Source organism: Amblyraja radiata, chromosome 31 (genome assembly GCF_010909765.2).
Source record: "Amblyraja radiata isolate CabotCenter1 chromosome 31, sAmbRad1.1.pri, whole genome shotgun sequence".
NCBI lineage: Eukaryota > Metazoa > Chordata > Chondrichthyes > Rajiformes > Rajidae > Amblyraja > Amblyraja radiata.
The window spans coordinates 27,537,628-27,544,209 of record NC_045986.1 but is presented as its reverse complement, the minus strand read 5'-3'; positions in this window follow the sequence as shown (position 1 = coordinate 27,544,209).

The window sequence follows — 6,582 nt, the reverse complement described above, 5'->3', positions numbered from 1 at the left end:
AATATCAATTATTAATCTGGAAACAACAATTGGTCACTCGTCATGTTGACCGCAAAATAAACTAGTTTGCCAGAAAACCGGAACAGGTTCACTGATGACCTTTAGGGGAAGAAATCTATCTACCCTTACCTACCCAAGACCACAGGAAGTTGCAGAGTGTTGCAGATGTAGCCAATTCCATCACACAGACAGACCAGACCTCCCACCGTTGACACCATCTACACTTCGCAATGCCTCGGGAAAGCAGCCAACAAAATCAAAGACTTGTCCCACCTGATCATTCCTTATTCTCTGCACTCCCATCGGGCAGAAGATACAGAAGCTTGAGAGCGCGCACCACCAGACTCAGGAACAGCTTCTTCCCCTCTGTTATCAGGCTCCTGAACAGTCCTTCCATAAGCTCGGGTATAGTCACGATTCACCTCCATCTCATTGCAGAAATTGGGCTTGATCGCTGGAATTGTTACGCTATGGTGCTGAGAACAATATTCTGCGTAAAGACATGCGATCCTTTCCTTTGCTCTACCTATTGTACCTGTCTGTGCTGGCTCGATTGTATTTGTGCACAGTATTATCTGATTTGATTAGATAGCATGTAAAACCAATCTTTGCACTGTACCCCAGTGTACATGTTAATAATAAACCTAAACCCTGATCTGACTACAGATGTGTCTACACCTTCCCCGTGAGCTTGGCTATAACATGCTATAGCAAATGGCTCACTTCCACGTGGCACACCAGCACAATGGCAGTAAGGGATGGGTAACAAGTGTGAACATTGCTTGTCATCCTAATACATGAATAAATAATGAATTTTCATATTGAACTACAATGACTTGGGCGCATTGTTTTTGTCTTTTTGCACTATTATTGTTTGTTTTTATGTATACGTATGTGTCCGTGTGTGTGTGTGTGTGTATACATGCATAAGTGTGTATATATATAGATACACACACTGAGCATATTTTCTCGTTTATTATATTGTTTACAGTGTGCTATGTTTACATACTCTGTTGTGCTGCTGCAAGTAAGAATTTCACTGTTCTATCTGGGACATGTGACAATAAAACACTCTTGACTTACTATTGTGCCGACTTAAATGTGACACATATTCCACCCGATACTTCACACTGCAGTGAAATAATGAGGAATATTTGTATTAAATGGTCCAATGGTACTGTTGTCACATGTACCTGGGTGCAGTGAAGTTCCTGTTGGTATACAGTGCAGTAAAAAACATCCTATACACAGGCAGAATTATACTAGAGTGATAGTAGATTACACAGAATCGGTACAACAAAATACTCAGACATTTCTGCTGCTGGTTTTCATATTGTATCTTATAAGGACAGAACATTGTTTTAAAATCGGAATTGGTGAAAAGATGCAACATGGATACAGATCCTTTAGGTCACCACCGAGTCCACTCCGACTATCGATCGCCCTTTAATAATAATAATAATAATAATAATATATTTTATTGTCATTGCACATAAGTGCAACGAGATTTGGGTTTGCAGCTTCATAACTTAATAACTAATAAAATTTAGATTTAGCTACCCCGAGAAACATGGTTTGTAAAATAACTTTACAACAATAAAACAGTTCAAACAGACTAAAGTGCAGATGTGTCTGTGCGACGTGACCATCCGAGGGAGACAGTCCGTGGGGGTGGGGGGGTGGGGGGCACTCAGCAGGGCCGGTTCAGAGCAGCTATAGCTCTGGGAATGAAGCTGTTCCCGAGTCTGGAGGTGCGGGCGAAGAAGGCCTTGTAACGTCTGCCGGAAGGAAGTAGTTCGAACAGTCCATTACAAGGGTGTGAGCAGTCTTTATGGATGCTGACGGCCTTCCTGAGACGAGAGTTCACACGAGATTTATGTTATCCCACTTTTGCATCCACTCCTTACACAGTTGGGGCAATTTAACGAGGGCCAATTAACCTACAAACCTGCATGAGTTTGGGGTGTGGGAGGAAACCGGCTCACCCGGAGTAAACAATACAACACAATAATACAATACCTTTTATTTGTCATTTGAACCTCACATGAGGTTCGAACGAAATTTGGTTTCTGCAGCCATACAAGAAAAGAACCAAGACACACACCAACAAAATTTACACAAACATCCACCACAGTGAGTCTCCTCCTCACTGTAATGGAAGGCAAAGTCTTGTGATGGAAGGCAAAGTCTTCTCCCTGCGACCACCCACCTTGGGTGGAACGCCCAAGGCATCTTCTCAAGTTGAGAGCCTGCTTCACGTGCCTTCCGTATCAAAAGTGACATCCCTATCAAAACCCCACATGTAATAGGAGCAATAACAGAAGATGCATTGGTGCAATATCGCTGACAGTGAGAGTTTACTGGGCTCCATATGTTGTGCGGCTGGAATGGAGACAGAAAATTGATTAAAGAACGGGACTGGTCTTGCCGCCTCATACAGCAAGCAGTGCTTTAGTCTCAACAGCTGCTTTGATTTTCCTTAATTGTACATTGTTGCCTAATTCTATTACCTCACCTCCGCTGGGGAGAGAAAAATCAACTGTGGATAAGTCTGATTGGGAAGAAGTCATTTTTGAGTGGGTCTCGGGTCTAAATCTCAGTAAACTGCCCTGCTGAACAAACACCTCCAAATGAAGAGAATTATGTTTCACTTCCATGTGTTTTACGAGAGGACAAGACATGAAAAGGTTACGCTGATGCAGAAAAGTAACGGGTTGCTTTGCTGGTGTTTTTATTTGTACATATGACTTAGAACGTGAGGAAAGACTGTTCAGCTTTACGATTCCTGATCTCTGGCAGGCTGTCTCTTTCATTATTGCACCCATCTGTATTTTGTGTACACTTTCCTTTCATTGCCAAACTAATCATTACTTGAGTAAAATAGTTCCTCATATTTATACTCAGTTGGTTTAGGACCTTGGCAGACCTTTCAGGAAGGCACTGAAGGTCCTTGAGATACATAAGTTCATAAGAGATAGCAGCAGAATGAGTCCATTCGGCCCATCTTTCTCTTCGCTCCACCTGCTGTGTTTGACTTGACTGCATTCTTGTATAATATTGTCTGATGTTAATTATATGGCACACAAACAAAAGATATTTGTACATGCTGAAGTATGTTCAGTCTGACGAAGGGTTTCGGCCTGAATCGTCACCTATTCCCTTCGCTCCATAGATGCTGCTGCACCCGCTGAGTTTCTCCAGCATTTTTGTGTACCTTCGATTTTCCAGCATCTGCAGTTCCTTCTTGAACATATTTGTACATGCGTTAGGTGCGATTATAATAAACCTAAACCAAAAAGGTGCCGATAGACATATTAATTAAGTATGAAGTTAAATTTATCAGCAATTTATTAACATTTTTTTTCAATCAATGTGCTCCCCCTCTTCCATTTTGATCCCATGACTAATTTAATAAACATAATTAATCAGTATAAAATCAAATTAAAATTAAACATAAGTTCATAAATGATAGGAGCAGAATCAGGTCATTCGGCCCATCAAGTCTATTCCACCATTCAATCATGGCTGGTCTATACCTCCTTCTCAACCCCATTCTCCTGCCTTCTACCCGTAACCCCTGACACCCATACGAATCAAGAATCTTGAAAATTGTAAGCTAATTGGATTGTCTATGTGTAAATTTTTCCAAGTCTGTGTAGGATGGTGTTATTGTGTCGGCGCGGACTCGGTGGGCCGAAGGGCCTGTTTCTACGCTGCATCTCTAAACTAAACTAAACTAAACTAAACTAAACTGAACACACAGTGGAATCCGCTGCCCATATGCTGAATGCAGACATTACCATAATGATGCCTGGCATCCAAGCAAGTGTGAGGTGTTGCACTTTGTGAGGTCAAATGTTGTGGGTGGGGGGGGGGGGGAAGGAGAGAGAAAGATACAAATAATGGCATCTAATCAAGAATCTATCTAGCTCTGCCTTAAATATATCCACTAACTTTGCCTCCACAGCCTTCTGTGGCAAAGAATTCCACAGATTCACCACCCTCTGACAAAAGAGGTTCCTCCTCATCTCCTTCCTAAAAGAACGTCCTTTAATTGTGAGGCTGTGACCTCTGGTCCTAGACTCTCCCACTGGTGGGAACAACCCCTCCACATTCACTCCATCCAAGCCTTTCACCATTCTCCACGTTTCAATGAGGTCCCCCCTCATTCTTCTAAACTCCAGCGAATACAGGCCCAGTGCCGTCAAACGCTCATCATATGTTAAACTACTCATTCCTGGGATCATCCTTGTAAACCTCCTCTGGACCCTCTCCAGAGCCAGCACATCCTTTCTCAGATATGGTGCCCAAAATTGCTCACAATATTCCAAATGAAGCCAGTTCTGAATCCATGTGACCAAGTCACTGTTGATCCCGCGTATCTTAATCTTGTGGATCATCCTACCATGTGGGAATTTATCAAATGCCGTACAAAGATCCATGTGGACAACCCGCCTGACTCGCTGAGTATCTTGCTGGCATTTAAGAATGGGGTATATGAGGGATTGAAAGGAAGAAAGGTAAGAGAGAATTGAACACAGTAACTCAGCAGGACAGGCGGCTTCATCTCTGGAGAGAAGGAACGGGGGACATTTCGGGTCGCGACCCTTCTTCAGACCCGACCTGAAACGTCAGCCATTCCTTCTCTCCAGAGATGCTGCCTGTCCCGCTGAGTTATTCCAGCATTTTGTGCCTATCTTCGCATTAAACCAACATCTGCAGTTCCTTCCTACACAGTGGGATGCTCACATGGAACACCAATTTGTTGAGCTGAAAGACCTATGTATGTGTGGGGGGGGGCGCTGAGACAGGCCCTTCTGGCCCACCGAGTCCGCACCGACCAGCGCTCCCCGCGCATTAACACCATCCTACACACACTGGGGACAATTTACGTTTAAACCAAGCCAATTAACCTACAAACCTGTACGTCTTTGTGGAGTGTGGGAAGAAACGGATGATCTCCGGGAAAACCCATACGGTCTTAGGGAGAACGTGCAAACTCCGCGCAGACAGCACCCGTAGCCAGGATCGAACCCGGGTCCTTGGCGCTGCAAGCGCTGTAAGGCAGTAAATTATCCATAGGTTACTATTTTACCAGCTGCTTAGTTTGCAGAAACATTGAAAAAGATTTTACGACCATCTTAATTCCAGTCACATAGAATTTTGGACTGTGTTTTGAATTGTGTTTTGTTCAGATTTCTGTTTGGATGTGCAATCTTCGGAGAGGAGTAAAATAGATTTAACGCTCAAGATAGAGATGGGCTGGAATCCAGCAAATGGCTGCCTCGATACTAAATGCTGCATCTTAGTGACCTCCTGTGGCAGGATACATGTACAAACTACAGCAACAGTTGCATGCAGCTACAAAAAGAACTATTTAAATCTAGTCTTGTTCAAATAGCAACAGTTAAAGCCCTGTCCCACTGTACAAGTTCATTCCAAGAGCTCTCCCGAGTTTGCCCTGATTCGAACTTGGAGATTTACAGTAATGGCCGCTCGTCGGTACTCTCGTGGGCATTTTTCAACATGTTGAAAAATCTTCACGAGTCTTCCAGAGCTTACCGCATTTCCCGACTACCTGCTGTTAGCCTTATGAGCCGCTCATACCACCCTATAAATTGGTACTTGATGGTCAGATGAGAGGGCCTGACTCAGTGGAGAAATGTGGCATCTTCTCTGTTATCTCCGACCCATCATCGTCTGCCATCTAAAATACGCTTATCTTATCACTTTTCTCGTTCTGGTGAAAAGTCCTCAATCCGAAAAATACGGTTGTGTTTTCACTAAGCCAACGGCTTGTTTGGTTTTGGCTTTGCTCTTGCCCCTTGTTCTTGCTCTTGCCCCTTGTTCTTGCCCTTGCCCCTTGTTCTTGCCCTTGCCCCTTGTTCTTGCCCTTGCCCTTGCCCTTGCCCCTTGCCCTTGCCCCTTGCCCCTTGCCCTTGCCCTTGCCCCTTGTTCTTGCCCTTGCCCCTTGTTCTTGCCCTTGCCCCTTGTTCTTGCCCTTGCCCCTTGTTCTTGCCCCTTGCCCCTTGTTCTTGCCCCTTGCCCCTTGTTCTTGCCCTTGCCCCTTGTTCTTGCCCTTGCCCCTTGTTCTTGCCCCTTGCCCCTTGCCCCTTGTTCTTGCCCTTGCCCTTGCCCTTGCCCCTTGCCCTTGCCCTTGCCCCTTGCCCTTGCCCTTGCCCCTTGTTCTTGCCCTTGCCCCTTGTTCTTGCCCTTGCCCTTGCCCTTGCCCCTTGTTCTTGCCCTTGCCCCTTGTTCTTGCCCTTGCCCCTTGTTCTTGCCCCTTGCCCCTTGTTCTTGCCCCTTGCCCCTTGTTCTTGCCCCTTGCCCCTTGCTCTTGCCCCCTGTTCTTGCCCCTTGCCCCTTGTTCTTGCCCCTTGCCCCTTGTTCTTGCCCCTTGCCCCTTGCCCTTGCCCCTTGTTCTTGCCCCTTGCCCCTTGCTCTTGCCCTTGCCCCTTGTTCTTGCCCTTGCCCCTTGTTCTTGCCCCTTGCCCCTTGTTCTTGCCCTTGCCCCTTGTTCTTGCCCTTGCCCCTTGTTCTTGCCCTTGCCCCTTGTTCTTGCCCTTGCCCCTTGTTCTTGCC